At 52.9% G+C, this 18318-nt stretch overlaps 1 protein-coding gene and 1 long non-coding RNA gene across 5 annotated transcripts in view; one reads left to right on the top strand and one right to left on the bottom strand.

Annotated features, from left to right (window-relative positions):
- PPP1R26 (protein phosphatase 1 regulatory subunit 26) overlaps window positions 1-9135 on the bottom strand; it is a 79551-nt gene extending 70416 nt beyond the window's left edge. Inside the window, exon 1 of the mRNA XM_068249148.1 lies at window positions 9024-9135. The gene's annotated coding sequence lies outside the window, so the exon portion shown is untranslated. The remainder of the gene's footprint in view (window positions 1-9023) is intronic.
- A 406-nt stretch (window positions 9136-9541) lies between these two features.
- The window catches only part of LOC137528599 (uncharacterized), a 282718-nt gene continuing 273941 nt past the window's right edge, over window positions 9542-18318 (top strand). For all 4 annotated transcript variants that reach the window (XR_011023436.1, XR_011023434.1, XR_011023435.1 and 1 more), the window contains exon 1: window positions 9542-9786. This is a non-coding gene — a long non-coding RNA (uncharacterized lncRNA). The remainder of the gene's footprint in view (window positions 9787-18318) is intronic.

Raw genomic sequence — 18318 nt, 5'->3', positions numbered from 1 at the left:
CCTGAAAATAAAAATATGACACGATTTTCTTTGCTACTAATGTTCTATTAATTATCCGTACTACACAACCAATTCATCATGAAGGTTTTTTTCCTTCAGTGGCACTTTATGGCCCTGTTCAGTGCTCAGTTGCGTTGCAGAATAATGCTGCATGACAACTCCCTGCCCATACAGTTCTTTGAGCTTGTTCACAGTACTGCATTGTAACGGATCGCATTATTCTAACTCGCTGCATGCAGGCTTTATATTAGCGTCTATGTCCAGTCTCCACTGCAGTTCACACTACTTATAACATTGTGCATTATGTAACGGACCACTGTGAACCCAGCCTGAAGGATTCACTGAAGGAACTGTGATTGGATGGGAACATTTAAAATGTATGCCTTTCAATTATTTTCATAAGTAAACATCTGCACACGTTATACCCGCTCTGCAGCCAGCTGGGCAATGTCAGCTATTTAGGTTACTCAGGAAATAAACGGTGAATGCAAATTTGCAGAACAGCTGCAGGACGATTCAGTTAAAGCTAATCTGGGAGATACTTAGGCCCATATGCAATTCAATTCACTTTTTCTCATAGGTGATATTTTCACAACTCATAAAATACCTTTTAAGCCACCAACAAGCAAAAAAGTACTCCAAATAAATTTGATAGCACTTTTTCAATTGTAAAATGCTGAAAATGTAGTTTAAAAAGAAGATGAAAATTATCTCCTAAGAGATAACTCAGGTAAAAAGGTAATTGTATATGGGCCTGAAGGTGTGTACACACACACACACTACGGCCGCCAACGGCGGGTCTGTCAGACCCTCCCGCTTGGCGGGATTTCAGGCGACAGTAGCGCGTGTGTACGCACTGTCGGCGGACTGATAAGGCTGTTTATGAACGATCCGCCGGGCGGATCGTTCATAAACAGCCTTATCTGTCCGCACACACGCTACTGTCGCCTGAAAGTCCGCCCAGCGGGAGGGTCTGACGGACCAGTCGTTGGCGGCCGTAGAGTGTGTGTGTGTGTACACATCTATATGCTGGGAATACACCATACAATTTTCTGTTATGCTGGGGATACACGGTACGTTTCTGTACCGTGTATCTGCCAGCTGATAATAGTCAGCTGGCCCGATTATGCTGCTCGACCTGCGCCCGCTCGATTCCAATGGCAGGGAATCGAGCGGTGATAAAGAAGTGCCGGCAGGGACGAGCGGCAATCGATCCGCGCGCATGAGCGGGGACGAGCAGACGGCGATACGGACACCGTTTCGACTCGTGCGGAAGGTATGTCCAATGGACTTCCCCCAGGCCGTCAAACTTCCCCCACGTGGAAATGACGTGATCGCGATAATTGCCGCTTTGACGGTTTTGAAATTGTGATCTTGGTGATTGCGATTTCGGTTTAAATTCGATTTATCTTTCAGGCCTACTCCTCAGGCAGCCTTCACAAGTACTCAGGTTCCTGGGTACTTCTGAAGATGAGGGGATCTGCACTGCTCATGAAGGAGTCTGCGCTCGTGTATGTCCAGCACAGTCGAACAGACTGTCAGAATCCATCTGAGGAGCACCAAAGGTGCCAATATTCACGGGAGACAACAACAGGGGACAGCACAGGAACGAGGGAACAGAGAGAGGACTGGGAAAGCTTGATGTAAGACAGAGCATTCCCTATTAGGTGCGTATCTAAATTTTCATTTCAGGTTACTTCAGTTTGGATATGGACTAATCATATGCTCTTCCTGCTGAATCTGATTGGCCCAAATCCAAGCCGAGTTCCATGCATACCGATTGCATAAACTCATTAGCATATCGTGTTGTATTCATGGTGTATATCCTGGAAGATGAAACCGGGGGTGTGGATAATTATGTGAGCTCAGTTCTGCTGATAGACAGGTGTCAGTGGTGGAAACTGCACGAATGCACCAATACCACGAAAGATACTAGTGCTACATAAATTCAAAATATTATGTGAACTCTATCACCCACTTGTGCCTGGCCGGTATGTTTTATTGCAATATAACTGTCCTCAAAGAGAAACAGTGACCAAGAATATAACTTCATCCCAATCAGTAGCTGATACCCCCTTTTACATGAGAAATCTATTCCTTTTCACACACTGATCATCAGGGAGCTCTGTATGGCTGATATTGTGGTGAGACCCCTACCACAGGAAACTGTGAGGACCATGGTCCTGGCAGTTTCCTGTCTGGGAACCTTGCTGCATTGTGGGAAATAGCGGTTTACAGTTGTTTCCAACTGCCAAAAAAGCAAGCAGCAGCTACTTTCAGTGACATCACCTGCCAGCAGTAAAAATGTCACCATATGATAAATGTGAGAATGTACATCAGGGAGAGGGAAAGATTTTACAATGGGCAAACACTGACTAAATCATTTATACATAATTATTGTAAAAATGAAGCACTGTTTTTATTACATTATTTTCACTGGGATTCCTCTAAGCCACCATTGGACTCCACTGAGCAGCATGATCATTTCCTGTGTACAGAGCTCACACCCTACTACACAGAGGGGAAGTGTCACCACAATGCCCGCCTGCTGAGGTTGCTGGAGGTGTTAATACTGCACACAGAAAGATTTTCTAGTCAAGAGCAGCGATGGGCTTCCCGAGTAGAAAGCCGTTCAAAATCAGAATTAAAATAAACTTAAATTAACACAGGTGTGAGCACAGGAGACAGGGGGTTACTTACCCTGAAGTCAGTCGGCTTCTATGGGCTTGATTCACTATCGAGCGCTAAGTGATAGCGCCGAAGTGAACAGCCACTTAGGCGTACGAGAACAGCGCCGGAGACTTGGGCGCAGGACACAGCCAGTATATGACTGATCCTGCTGCCGCACAAGTCCGGGCCGTGTTAATTACTATTCCCCCTCCAGGCCGACATGGATAGTGGGGGAATAAAATAATTCGGCTTCCAGCAATTGCTGGAGGCCGAATTATTGTATTAAAAGCAACTTCAGGTCCGTCTTCTGACGGCGCTGAAGTTACTCCCTGTGCCTGCGATAGCCGTAGTTCCTATTACGGCCTATGGTGGCGCCGGCTGCGCCCAAGTCTCCTGCGCTGCTGCACCCAAGTCTCCAGCGCTGGATTTACCGTGTTCGCCACTTAGTGCCCCATAAGTAGCCTTGCGGACACCAATAGTGCCGCAAAGCTGCACAGCTGGTAATAGTGCGCGGTGCGACTATAACGTCGCACCCCATGCAACGAAAACAGTGCATCAGGTGCCCCCGAACCTCGGGGAGCACCTGATGCGTCATTTTCGTTGCATGTGGTGCAGCGTTTACAGCAGTGTTCTCCCCAGGCTCTTTTAGCCGGGTGCTCCACCCGGGTAGTTTTGGTGACCACCCGGCTGTCATCGGCTCACCTCCTCCTATGCTGTAAGCAGAGTTGCCCTGCATTTTCATCTCGTCCTACCCGGCTGCTTTTTCATGCCACCCGGCTACTATTTCATGCCACCCGTATGGGAAAAAAATTCTGGGGAGAACACTGTACAGGGCTGCGTGTGCACTGCCCTATGCGCGATGTATGGGCGCAAACCACTTAACTCCGTGCTTTGCACCCATTATGTATTTAGGCTCACTAACCGGCTTAGCGCAGGTTAGTGAATCAAGCTGTATGTGCCTCCAGTCCACGGGCACACGACCTATGGGACACGCTGCACGATTTATTACCGCATTTCTTGCGGCTTGGAGGAAGTGAGGTAGCGAGTCTTGGAACGCCTTCCATAGGTCGTGTGCGAGTGGAGCGAGACACATAGAAGCTGACGGACTTCTGGGTAAGTAGCCCCGTCTCCTGTGCTCACACATGCGTTAAGCCTCATTTTAATTCCAAATTAAAACGGCTTTCTACTCGGGAGGCCCATCGATGTGCCAAAATTAAAAGAAAAAAAATAATCACCAGAATCAGAGATTGCAACTTTGCAGGGGGCCTAATCAGATCTGTGGACATTCAGTTAATCAAAAACTGGATTACACTGATTAAACTAAATGGGCTCTGATTATAATTCCAGGTCACACTAAATAGTAGTGGGGGACAATGCATATGAAAATAAAGGGGCTAATGTATGTAGCAGTAAGACTCCTGTCATATAATGATGAAGGCAGCAGGGGGCAGGGACTGAGCTGGAAGGCCACAGGACAGGCAGTAGGTTGCAGGGATAGGGCTGGAGAGATCCCTAGACTGCAGCACTGTGCATGGATCGGGCTTGAGGGCCTTGGAGACAGCAGGGTGTGGAAAGCCCCAGGACAGGCAGCAAGATGTGGAGATAGGGATGAGTGCTAGCATGAATAAGGTGAGTCAGCAAGAAAGCCCACTGGAAACCAGTGATAGGGCTGGAAGACCCCAGGGTAGGGCGAGGGCCCAGAGACAGGCAGCAGGGTGTGGGAATAGACCTGAAAAAAGTCAGGGTAAGCAGCAGATGGGTCCCAAGGCAGGGTGCAGAAATAGGGCTGGAGAGAGTCAGGGTAGGAAGCAGCAAGGAGCAGCAAGCCGAGCAGGGTGAAGGAATACGTCTGAAGGACGTCTGGAGAGAGTCAGGGCAGGCAGCAGGGATAGGGCTGGAGGGAATCGCGGGGTAGGCAGCAGGTTACACAGATAGGACTGGAGAGTAAGGGCAGGCAGCAGGGATAGGGCTGGAAGGAATCGCGGGGTAGGCAGAAGGTTACGCAAATAGGGCTGGACAGAGTCGGGGCAGGCAGCAGGGATAGGGCTGGACAGAGTCGGGGCAGGCAGCAGGGATAGGGCTGGACAGAGTCGGGGCAGGCAGCAGGGATAGGGCTGGACAGAGTCGGGGCAGGCAGCAGGGATAGGGCTGGACAGAGTCGGGGCAGGCAGCAGGGATAGGGCTGGACAGAGTCGGGGCAGGCAGCAGGGATAGGGCTGGACAGAGTCGGGGCAGGCAGCAGGGATAGGGCTGGACAGAGTCGGGGCAGGCAGCAGGGATAGGGCTGGACAGAGTCGGGGCAGGCAGCAGGGATAGGGCTGGACAGAGTCGGGGCAGGCAGCAGGGATAGGGCTGGACAGAGTCGGGGCAGGCAGCAGGGATAGGGCTGGACAGAGTCAGGGCAGGCAGCAGGGATAGGGCTGGACAGAGTCGGGGCAGGCAGCAGGGATAGGGCTGGACAGAGTCGGGGCAGGCAGCAGGGATAGGGCTGGACAGAGTCAGGGCAGGCAGCAGGGATAGGGTTGGACAGAGTCAGGGTAGGCAGCAGGGATAGGGCTGGACAGAGTCAGGGCAGGCAGCAGGGATAGGGTTGGACAGAGTCAGGGTAGGCAGCAGATAGGGCTGGACGGAGTCAGGGCAGGCCACAGGGATAGGGCTGGACAGAGTCAGGGCAGGCAGCAGGGATAGGGCTGGACAGAGTCGGGGCAGGCAGCGGGGATAGGGCTGGACAGAGTCAGGGCAGGCAGCAGGGATAGGGCTGGACAGAGTCGGGGCAGGCAGCAGGGATAGGGCTGGACAGAGTCGGGGCAGGCAGCAGGGATAGGGCTGGACAGAGTCGGGGCAGGCAGCAGGGATAGGGCTGGACAGAGTCGGGGCAGGCAGCAGGGATAGGGCTGGACAGAGTCGGGGCAGGCAGCAGGGATAGGGCTGGACAGAGTCGGGGCAGGCAGCAGGGATAGGGCTGGAGGGAATCGCGGGGTAGGCAGCAGGGATAGGGCTGGACAGAGTCGGGGCAGGCAGCAGGGATAGGGCTGGACAGAGTCGGGGCAGGCAGCGGGGATAGGGCTGGACAGTGTCGGGGCAGGCAGCGGGGATAGGGCTGGACAGTCGGGGCAGGCAGCGGGGATAGGGCTGGACAGAGTCAGGGCAGGCAGCAGGGATAGGGCTGGACAGAGTCGGGGCAGGCAGCAGGGATAGGGCTGGACAGAGTCAGGGCAGGCAGCAGGGATAGGGCTGGACAGAGTCGGGGCAGGCAGCAGGGATAGGGCTGGACAGAGTCGGGGCAGGCAGCAGGGATAGGGCTGGACAGAGTCAGGGCAGGCAGCAGGGATAGGGCTGGACAGAGTCGGGGCAGGCAGCAGGGATAGGGCTGGAGGGAATCGCGGGGTAGGTAGCAGGGATAGGGCTGGACAGAGTCGGGGCAGGCAGCAGGGATAGGGCTGGACAGAGTCGGGGCAGGCAGCAGGGATAGGGCTGGACAGTGTCGGGGCAGGCAGCGGGGATAGGGCTGGACAGTCGGGGCAGGCAGCGGGGATAGGGCTGGACAGAGTCAGGGCAGGCAGCAGGGATAGGGCTGGACAGAGTCGGGGCAGGCAGCAGGGATAGGGCTGGACAGAGTCAGGGCAGGTAGCAGGGATAGGGCTGGACAGAGTCGGGGCAGGCAGCAGGGATAGGGCTGGACAGAGTCGGGGCAGGCAGCAGGGATAGGGCTGGACAGAGTCAGGGCAGGCAGCAGGGATAGGGCTGGACAGAGTCGGGGCAGGCAGCAGGGATAGGGCTGGAGGGAATCGCGGGGTAGGCAGCAGGGATAGGGCTGGACAGAGTCGGGGCAGGCAGCAGGGATAGGGCTGGACAGAGTCAGGGCAGGCAGCAGGGATAGGGCTGGACAGTCAGGGCAGGCAGCAGGGATAGGGCTGGACAGAGTCAGGGCAGGCAGCAGGGATAGGGCTGGACAGAGTCGGGGCAGGCAGCAGGGATAGGGCTGGAGGGAATCGCGGGGTAGGCAGCAGGGATAGGGCTGGACAGAGTCGGGGCAGGCAGCAGGGATAGGGCTGGACAGAGTCAGGGCAGGCAGCAGGGATAGGGCTGGACAGTCAGGGCAGGCAGCAGGGATAGGGCTGGACAGTCAGGGCAGGCAGCAGGGATAGGGCTGGACAGAGTCAGGGCAGGCAGCAGGGATAGGGCTGGACAGAGTCGGGGCAGGCAGCAGGGATAGGGCTGGACAGAGTCAGGGCAGGCAGCAGGGATAGGGCTGGACAGAGTCGGGGCAGGCAGCAGGGATAGGGCTGGAGGGAATCGCGGGGTAGGCAGCAGGGATAGGGCTGGACAGAGTCGGGGCAGGCAGCAGGGATAGGGCTGGACAGAGTCAGGGCAGGCAGCAGGGATAGGGCTGGACAGAGTCGGGGCAGGCAGCAGGGATAGGGCTGGACAGAGTCGGGGCAGGCAGCAGGGATAGGGCTGGACAGAGTCAGGGCAGGCAGCAGGGATAGGGCTGGACAGAGTCGGGGCAGGCAGCAGGGATAGGGCTGGAGGGAATCGCGGGGTAGGCAGCAGGGATAGGGCTGGACAGAGTCGGGGCAGGCAGCAGGGATAGGGCTGGACAGAGTCAGGGCAGGCAGCAGGGATAGGGCTGGACAGAGTCGGGGCAGGCAGCAGGGATAGGGCTGGAGGGAATCGCGGGGTAGGCAGCAGGGATAGGGCTGGACAGAGTCGGGGCAGGCAGCAGGGATAGGGCTGGACAGAGTCAGGGCAGGCAGCAGGGATAGGGCTGGACAGTCAGGGCAGGCAGCAGGGATAGGGCTGGACAGAGTCAGGGCAGGCAGCAGGGATAGGGCTGGACAGAGTCGGGGCAGGCAGCAGGGATAGGGCTGGAGGGAATCGCGGGGTAGGCAGCAGGGATAGGGCTGGACAGAGTCGGGGCAGGCAGCAGGGATAGGGCTGGACAGAGTCAGGGCAGGCAGCAGGGATAGGGCTGGACAGTCAGGGCAGGCAGCAGGGATAGGGCTGGACAGTCAGGGCAGGCAGCAGGGATAGGGCTGGACAGAGTCAGGGCAGGCAGCAGGGATAGGGCTGGACAGAGTCGGGGCAGGCAGCAGGGATAGGGCTGGACAGAGTCAGGGCAGGCAGCAGGGATAGGGCTGGACAGAGTCGGGGCAGGCAGCAGGGATAGGGCTGGAGGGAATCGCGGGGTAGGCAGCAGGGATAGGGCTGGACAGAGTCGGGGCAGGCAGCAGGGATAGGGCTGGACAGAGTCAGGGCAGGCAGCAGGGATAGGGCTGGACAGAGTCGGGGCAGGCAGCAGGGATAGGGCTGGACAGAGTCGGGGCAGGCAGCAGGGATAGGGCTGGACAGAGTCAGGGCAGGCAGCAGGGATAGGGCTGGACAGAGTCGGGGCAGGCAGCAGGGATAGGGCTGGAGGGAATCGCGGGGTAGGCAGCAGGGATAGGGCTGGACAGAGTCGGGGCAGGCAGCAGGGATAGGGCTGGACAGAGTCAGGGCAGGCAGCAGGGATAGGGCTGGACAGAGTCGGGGCAGGCAGCAGGGATAGGGCTGGAGGGAATCGCGGGGTAGGCAGCAGGGATAGGGCTGGACAGAGTCGGGGCAGGCAGCAGGGATAGGGCTGGACAGAGTCAGGGCAGGCAGCAGGGATAGGGCTGGACAGAGTCGGGGCAGGCAGCAGGGATAGGGCTGGACAGAGTCGGGGCAGGCAGCAGGGATAGGGCTGGACAGAGTCAGGGCAGGCAGCAGGGATAGGGCTGGACAGAGTCGGGGCAGGCAGCAGGGATAGGGCTGGAGGGAATCGCGGGGTAGGCAGCAGGGATAGGGCTGGACAGAGTCGGGGCAGGCAGCAGGGATAGGGCTGGACAGAGTCAGGGCAGGCAGCAGGGATAGGGCTGGACAGAGTCGGGGCAGGCAGCAGGGATAGGGCTGGAGGGAATCGCGGGGTAGGCAGCAGGGATAGGGCTGGAGAGTCAGGGCAGGCAGGAGTAAGGCCCTGGACATGGTGCGTGGATAGGGCATGACGTCCACAAGGCAGGCAGCAGAGTGTGGATGTAGGGCAGGCAGGGTGCAGGGATATTGCTGGAGGACAGGCCGGGGGGGGAGGGATCTGTAGGCCGCTCTGCTGGTCTCTGGCCGGGCAGGCCGCGCAGGCTCACACGCCGGGCAGTGCAGGCCGCAGGCGGGGCTGGGAGTAGTGCTGGCGGCTCCGGCCAGGCCGCAGTGTGACAGCAGAGGCAGCGCAGGCCGCAGTGTGTCCCTCCCCCCGCCTGACTCCCGGCCGCCGCTCTCTGCCCTCCCCCCGCCTCTCCTCTTCCCCCCCGGCTCCCTCTCCCCTCCCGCGGCCTCCTCACCTTCCTCTCCGCCCGCTGAAGCTCCATCTTCTCCTCTCCGCGGCCCGAGACACAGCGATAGCCCAGCACAGCTCCTTCCCTCAGCAGTACGTACCGGCGTGACCGCGCACGCCGCCCCGCCCCTCTGCCAGGCACACGCGCTACAAAGCCCGGCCCCGCCCACATGTCTCCACAGCACTGCCCCCTGCCAGCCACACTCTACACCGCCCCTCTGCCAGCCACACGCGCTTACACCGCCCAGCTCCGCCCACACGGCTTCACAGCACCGCCCCTCTGCAGCCACACCGCCCACACGTCTCAACAGCACCGCCCTTCTGCCGGCCGCACGCTCCGAACAACTCCGCCCTCCTCTCCGCGACGTTCCCTCAACAGCACGAACCTGCGTGACCGCGCACGCTGCCCCGCCCACACATCCTTACAGTACCGCCCCTCAGCGAGCCACCTGGGTGAGAAATCCCGCCCTCCCTCCCGCGAAATCTCCTCAGCCACGCCCCTTCCATTTTCCCGCGCCACCACAGCCCCGACGTTACCGCTGCGCGTCCCCGCCTCGCCTGGCCTGTTGCTTGTTACCATGGAGACGTGTCCGGCCTGTCACCTCCGGGTATCTAGCTGTCCTGTCGTTACTATTATCATTCCTCGGCATCCCCTCTCCCTTTGTAAGGCTGGCCATGGCCAGGGGCGTAGCAATAGGGGGTGCAGAGGTTGTGACCGCACTGGGGCCCTCCCTCAACTACAATATTAGCTCTCTATTGGTCCTGTGCTGGTAATAATCACTTCTATATTATTATTATTATTATTATTTATTGTATTTATAAAGCGCCAACATCTTACGCAGCGCTGCACAATAGATAAATGGGTTAACATACAGGTAGAACATACGGAAACTCACAACAAAACAAGATCATGCAAATGATTTGATAACAATACAGTGTCATAGGTCAAAATAGAGACTGTTCGAGTCTACAAGAGGGGTGGTTGCGAGTAAGATTGCATAATCAAGCTGGATACGTTAGGGAGGAGGGCCCTGCCGGAGGCTTACAATCTAAAGGGTGGGGTGGAGACAATAGGTGCGTCTTTTGAGAGGGGGTCTAACAGAACATATTATGATGCTGGTGTAGGGGGGTATGCAAGCATGAATAGGTGAGTCTTGAGAGCTTGTTTGAAGGAATTAAAGGTGGGGGCGAGTCTAACGGCTGGTGGGAGAGAGTTCCAGAGAGCAGGGGCAGCCCTGGTGAAGTCCTGCAATCGTGCGTGTGACTGAGTTATGCGTGGTGCGACTAGGCGCAGGTCATTGGAGGATCGGAGGGGGCGGGCTGGTATGTGCCTGTGGACCAGATCAGAGATGCTATAGATGCTTTGAACAGTGGTAATCAGTAACCAACTGCTCCCCAGCCCCTTCTTGCACCTCTGGCACTGTAGTTGCCATTGGCAGGGATTGCTATGTATAGAGTGCTTGGGGGTAATCAGTAACAAGCTGCTCCCCATTCCCTTCTTGCTCCTCTGACACTGTAGTTGCCATTGGCAGGGATTGCTATGTATAGAGTGCTTGGGGGTAATCAGTAACAAGCTGCCCCCCATCCCCTTCTTGCACCTCTGACACTGTAGTTGCCATTGGCAGGGATTGCTATGTATAGAGTGCTTGGGGGTAATCAGTAACAAGCTGTTCCCCATCCCCTTCTTGCACCTCTGACACTGTAGTTGCCATTGGCAGGGATTGCTATGTATAGAGTGCTTGGGGGTAATCAGTAACAAGCTGCTCCACATCCCCTTCTTGCACCTCTGACACTGTAGTTGCCATTGGCAGGGATTGCTATGTATAGAGTGCTTGGGGGGTAATCAGTAACAAGCTGCCCCCCATCCCCTTCTTGTACCTCTGACACTGTAGTTGCCATTGGCAGGGATTGCTATGTATAGAGTGCTTGGGGGTAATCAGTAACAAGCTGTTCCCCATCCCCTTCGTGCACCTCTGACACTGTAGTTGCCATTGGCAGGGATTGCTATGTATAGAGTGCTTGGGGGTAATCAGTAACAAGCTGCTCCCCACCCCCTTCTTGCACCTCTGACACTGTAGTTGCCATTGGCAGGTTTTGGTGCGCCATATCAATTGTTATGTATAGAGTGCTTGGGGGGCCCCTTTGTAAAACTTGCACCGGGGCCCCCAGCTCCTTAGCTACGCCACTGTCCATCAGGGCCGTTTTTATCACCGTGCGGGCCGGGCGACCGCACTGAGCGCAGATTGCATGTGAAGGAAGGGGGGCGCCGGCAGGGAGAGACACTGCGGGAGCCGCTGAGCAAGTGATGCGCGGTGTACGCCAGCGCGATCACAATGCGACCTTCCCACACTCCTCCTGGGCGTCCTGCTTCATTCTTTTTCCGCTCTGACGTCATGTGCGTCACCACCACGTGATGACACAACGTGCAGGCCAGGCAGAGTGCCGATGGAGGAGGAGGCGGAGTACTGTACTGGCTGTCTTCCTGGGGCGATGCGTTTGTGGTCCCCCTCCTGGTGACCCGCCCTGCATGCTTTCTCCCCGGGCCTGGCTGGATCGGCGCCTCTCGTTCAGCAGGTGGTCACAGACAGTAAGTGACCTGCTGCTGGCTGCTGGTGACCTGACTTTGCCTCTGTGTGGCCGCTATCAGAGAGGGGGGAGGGGCGGGGGGCGCTCTCTGTCCTGCAGGCTGCAGTATCAAATAATTTCAATAAAAATATTGCTTTTTTGTGTAACTCTGAGGCCTCACCTACCTACCTAATCTATACTGCAGCACCTACCTACCTATCTACCTACTCTATACTGCAGCACCTACCTAATCTATACTGCAGCACCTACCTATCTACCTAATCTATACTGCAGCACCTACCTACTCTATACTGCAGCACCTACCTACCTACCTAACCTATACTGCAGCACCTACCTACCTAATCTATACTGCAGCACCTACCTATCTACCTAATCAATACTGCAGCACCTACCTACTCTATACTGCAGCACCTACCTACCTACCTAACCTATACTGCAGCACCTACCTACCTACTCTATACTGCAGCACCTACCTACCTACCTAACCTATACTGCAGCACCTACCTACCTAATCTATACTGCAGCACCTACCTATCTACCTAATCTATACTGCAGCACCTACCTACCTACCTACCTACCTACCTAATCTATACGGCAGCACCTACCTACCTACCTAATCTATACTGCAGCACCTACCTACCTATCTACCTACTCTATACTGCAGCACCTACCTAATCTATACTGCAGCACCTACCTATCTACCTAATCTATACTGCAGCACCTACCTACTCTATACTGCAGCACCTACCTACCTACCTAACCTATACTGCAGCACCTACCTACCTAATCTATACTGCAGCACCTACCTATCTACCTAATCTATACTGCAGCACCTACCTACTCTATACTGCAGCACCTACCTACCTACCTAACCTATACTGCAGCACCTACCTACCTAATCTATACTGCAGCACCTACCTATCTACCTAATCTATACTGCAGCACCTACCTACCTACCTACCTACCTACCTAATCTATACGGCAGCACCTACCTACCTATCTAAGCTATACTGCAGCACCTACCTATCTACCTAATCTATACTGCAGCACCTACCTACCTACCTACTCTATACTGCAGCACCTACCTACCTAATCTATACTGCAGCACCTACCTACCTACCTAATCTATACTGCAGCACCTACCTACCTACCTACTCTACACTGCAGCACCTACCTACCTAATCTATACTGCAGCACCTACCTATCTACCTAATCTATACTGCAGCACCTACCTACCTACTCTATACTGCAGCACCTACCTACCTACTCTATACTGCAGCACCTACCTACCTACTCTATACTGCAGCACCTACCTACCTAATCTATACTGCAGCACCTACCTACCTACCTACTCTATACTGCAGCACCTACCTACCTAATCTATACTGCAGCACCTACCTACCTACCTACCTACCTACTCTATACTGCAGCACCTACCTACCTACTCTATACTGCAGCACCTACCTACCTACTTATACTGCAGCACCTACCTACCAACCTACTCTATACTGCAGCACCTACCTACCTACCTAATCTATACTGCAGCACCTACCTACCTACCTACCTACTCTATACTGCAGCACCTACCTACCTACTCTATACTGCAGTACCTACCTACTCTATACTGCAGCACCTACCTACGCTAAACTGCAGCACCTACCTACCTACGCTAAACTGCAGCACCTACCTACCTACGCTATACTGCAGCACCTACCTACCTAATCTATACTGCAGCACCTACCTAATCTATACTGCAGCACCTACCTACCTACCTAATCTATACTGCAGCACCTACCTAATCTATACTGCAGCACCTACCTACTCTATACTGCAGCACCTACCTACTCTATACTGCAGCACCTACCTACTCTATACTGCAGCACCTACCTAACCTACCTAATCTATACTGCAGCAACTACCTACCTAATCTATACTGCAGCACCTACCTACCTAATCTATACTGCAGCACCTACCTACTCTATACTGCAGCACCTACCTACTCTATACTGCAGCACCTACCTAACCTACCTAATCCATACTGCAGCACCTACCTAATCTATACTGCAGCACCTACATACCTAATCTATACTGCAGCACCTACCTACCTACCTAATCTATACTGCAGCACCTACCTACCTACCTAATTATACTGCAGCACTTACCTACCTACTCTATACTGCAGCACCTACCTACCTACCTACCTAATCTATACTGCAGCACCTACCTACCTACCTACCTACCTAATCTATACTGCAGCACCTACCTACCTAATCTATACTGCAGCACCTACCTACCTACTCTATACTGCAGCACCTACCTACCTACTCTATACTGCAGCACCTACCTAATCTATACTGCAGCACCTACCTAATCTATACTGCAGCACCTACCTACCTACCTAATCTATACTGCAGCACCTACCTACCTACCTAATCTATACTGCAGCACTTACCTACCTACTCTATACTGCAGCACCTACCTACCTACCTAATCTATACTGCAGCACCTACCTACCTACCTACCTAATCTATACTGCAGCACCTACCTACCTACTCTATACTGCAGCACCTACCTACCTACTCTATACTGCAGCACCTACCTACCTACTCTATACTGCAGCACCTACCTACCTACTCTATACTGCAGCACCTACCTACCTACCTAATCTATACTGCAGCAACTACCTACCTAATCTATACTGCAGCAACTACCTACCTACTCTATATTGCAGCACCTACCTACCTACCTAATCTATACTGCAGCACCTACCTACCTACCTAATCTATACTGCAGCACCTACCTACCTAATCTATACTGCAGCACCTACCTACCTACTCTATACTGCAGCACCTATCTACCTACTCTATACTGCAGCACCTACCTACCTACCTAATCTATACTGCAGCAACTACCTACCTAATCTATACTGCAGCACCTACCTACCTTATCTATACTGCAGCACCTACCTACCTACTGTGACGCCGTCGATATGACATATCGAATGCGTCATGGAGTTACCAACGCTAGTTCTTCGCAAACCAACCAAACTGACAGTTTTTGGTTTAAATACACTTTTTTTCCCTTCGCCAAAGGGCTGGAGAAATCTTTTCAGGGTCAGGTAATTAGCCTCCTGTTGAAAAGATTCTCTGCCAGCACTGGGGACCCCCTGAGGTGTTTATGACCGCATCCATCAGGTGAAGGGTAGATATCAGTTGACAGAAGCTCATAAATTGTAGCTTTCTCCAGTCTGATCGGCACCGACCCACCAGGAGTCCGACACCTAGCTGCCTTGTGGCCTGAGTTGAAAGGAGACAGGAATGATCCTTATCACGCCATCTGGGCACCCAAAGATTCAACAAAACTGTAGAAACTGTATTTAATAAATAGGCACAGTTTGGTAATATTTCTGGTGTTCCCAAGATCGCAGTTCCCTCAAATTCACGGAGTTTATTAGATTCCACATGACACTGGTCCTGAGAGATTTTCAGCCCTCTGGATCTTTCGGAACCAGTGCCAGTAAGGTGAAAGGGGGGGGATGGTGCTATTAGCGATCCAGACTCCTCGTGTTTGGTATTAGCAGATTCACACACTTACGCTGATGGTGAATATTCATTCGGGTTCTTGATATTACCTACGGGCATGCTGAGAGCGGGCAAAATATGAATTGGCCCAAAACCTCTCCCTGCCTAAGGGGGCATTGCCTTATTCAAATTGCAAGGCTGGACTTGTATGTGTCATAACTCCTCCCACCTACAATGAGGAACAAAACTGACATGATCCAAAAGTCCAGCGTCCTTTACCTTCAATCTGATGCCTAGTAACATCCTGGCAGCCCGCAAGGACTCGGGCAAAACCTCTATCTTTGAACTTCCTAACAAAGGCCTGTTGGCCGCATGGCAACCGCCATTTTGGGACTTTCGCCAAAGACTTGCGATTGCCGCATGGACTACCAATAACGGTATTTGAACTGTATATAATCAGACATTCTGTTCTCTTTTCCTCTCTTCTCTCTGTCAATCAATCTGTTCTAAAATAAGCTGTGTGTATGTAGTTTAGAAATAAACTAACGATTTTATCGTTCAGTCTTGTGCCTGTTCTGGTCATCTGATTGCTGCTATAACGAATCTGCCCTCTGAAGAGTCAGTCATACTACCGCATTGTTTTATGATTTGCTTATGATTGTTGATTTGCTAGCTAGGTTGTAAATAACCGTTTCTTCCTTCTAGGATTAGCTAGTACCAGATTTCCTGTGCGAAATCGATAACTTTCGTTTCTCGATTGTAAATACAATTCGAGATTGCATCATATAGGGACCCAGTAACCTTTCTTTAACGTCACATTGCTCACAGTCTTTAAGCCGTCGGAAGTGATTATTCCCCGAACGGTGACTTGAGCGTGTTGAACGTGATTGGGCTGGCTACCGTATTATGATAGCGCGGGAGTCTCTTTCCTCCCTGAACTTGAGAGAGTGGTGGCAGTTATTACCCGATTTCCAGCGCGAAATCGATATTTTTAGTGTACCGATTGTATATACAATCAAAATTGTACATGTATGGGCACCTCCAACCAATCTTAACCGTTTACTACGCACACAGTGAATTTGCCTCCAGCAGTCTCTAGTGCATGAGACCTGCATGGCAACAGTGGCCTAGTAATACGGGATTGGTGGATGCTTGTCCCATTACATATTGTCGGCAGCTGCGCGACCAATCTTTATTGTCAGTCTGTTCACCGTACTTCCTGCGTATGCTAACGGGAGCAGATTAGACGGGATTGGCACGCTCTGTCGCCCTTTTCTTCTTACCTCTGACGATCCAGCAACCGGTCTCGTTGTCCGTCTGCGCCCGTACTTCCTGCGTACGCTAACGGGAGCAGATCTCGACGGGATCGCGGGGCTGGATTGTCACACCTACTTAATCTATACTGCAGCACCTACCTACCTAATCTATACTGCAGCACCTACCTACCTACTCTATACTTCAGCACCTACCTAATCTATACTGCAGCACCTACCTACCTACCTACCTACTCTATACTGCAGCACCTACCTACCTAATCTATACTGCAGCACCTACCTACCTAATCTATACTGCAGCACCTACCTACCTACTCTATACTTCAGCACCTACCTAATCTATACTGCAGCACCTACCTACCTACCTAATCTATACTGCAGCACCTACCTACCTACCTAATCTATACTGCAGCACCTACCTACGTAATCTATACTGCAGCACCTACCTACCTACTCTATATTGCAGCACCTACCTAATCTATACTGCAGCACCTACCTACCTAACCTATACTGCAGTCACCTACCTATCTATCCTATACTGCAGTCACCTACCTACCTAATCTATACTGCAGCACCTACCTAATCTATACTGCAGCACCTACCTACCTACCTAATCTATACTGCAGCACCTACCTACCTACCTAATCTATACTGCAGCACTTACCTACCTACTCTATACTGCAGCACCTACCTACCTAATCTATACTGCAGCACCTACCTACCTACCTACCTAATCTATACTGCAGCACCTACCTACCTAATCTATACTGCAGCACCTACCTACCTACTCTATACTGCAGCACCTACCTACCTACTCTATACTGCAGCACCTACCTAATCTATACTGCAGCACCTACCTAATCTATACTGCAGCACCTACCTACCTACCTAATCTATACTGCAGCACCTACCTAATCTATACTGCAGCACCTACCTACCTACCTAATCTATACTGCAGCACTTACCTACCTACCTAATCTATACTGCAGCACCTACCTACCTACCTAATCTATACTGCAGCACTTACCTACCTACTCTATACTGCATCACCTACCTACCTAATCTATACTGCAGCACCTACCTACCTAATCTATACTGCAGCACCTACCTACCTACTCTATACTGCAGCACCTACCTACCTACTCTATACTGCAGCACCTACCTACCTACTCTATACTTCAGCACCTACCTACCTACTCTATACTGCAGCACCTACCTACCTACCTAATCTATACTGCAGCAACTACCTACCTAATCTATACTGCAGCAACTACCTACCTAATCTATACTGCAGCAACTACCTACCTAATCTATACTGCAGCACCTACCTACCTACTCTATATTGCAGCACCTACCTACCTACCTAATCTATACTGCAGCACCTACCTACCTACTTAATCTATACTGCAGCACCTACCTACCTAATCTATACTGCAGCACCTACCTACCTACTCTATACTTCAGCACCTACCTAATCTATACTGCAGCACCTACCTACCTACCTACTCTATACTGCAGCACCTACCTACCTACTTAATCTATACTGCAGCACCTACCTACCTAATCTATACTGCAGCACCTACCTACCTACTCTATACTTTAGCACCTACCTAATCTATACTGCAGCACCTACCTACCTACCTACTCTATACTGCAGCACCTACCTACCTACCTAATCTATACTGCAGCACCTACCTACCTAATCTATACTGCACCACCTACCTACGTAATCTATACTGCAGCACCTACCTACTTACTCTATATTGCAGCACCTACCTAATCTATACTGCAGCACCTACCTACCTAATCTATACTGCAGCACCTACCTAACCTATACTGCAGTCCCCTACCTATCTATCCTATACTGCAGTCACCTACCTATCTAACCTATACTGGCACCTACTTATTGAAGCTATACTGC

The sequence above is a fragment of the Hyperolius riggenbachi genome, chromosome 8 (assembly GCF_040937935.1).
Source record: "Hyperolius riggenbachi isolate aHypRig1 chromosome 8, aHypRig1.pri, whole genome shotgun sequence".
NCBI lineage: Eukaryota > Metazoa > Chordata > Amphibia > Anura > Hyperoliidae > Hyperolius > Hyperolius riggenbachi.
This window is presented reverse-complemented; position numbering and strand designations above follow the sequence as displayed.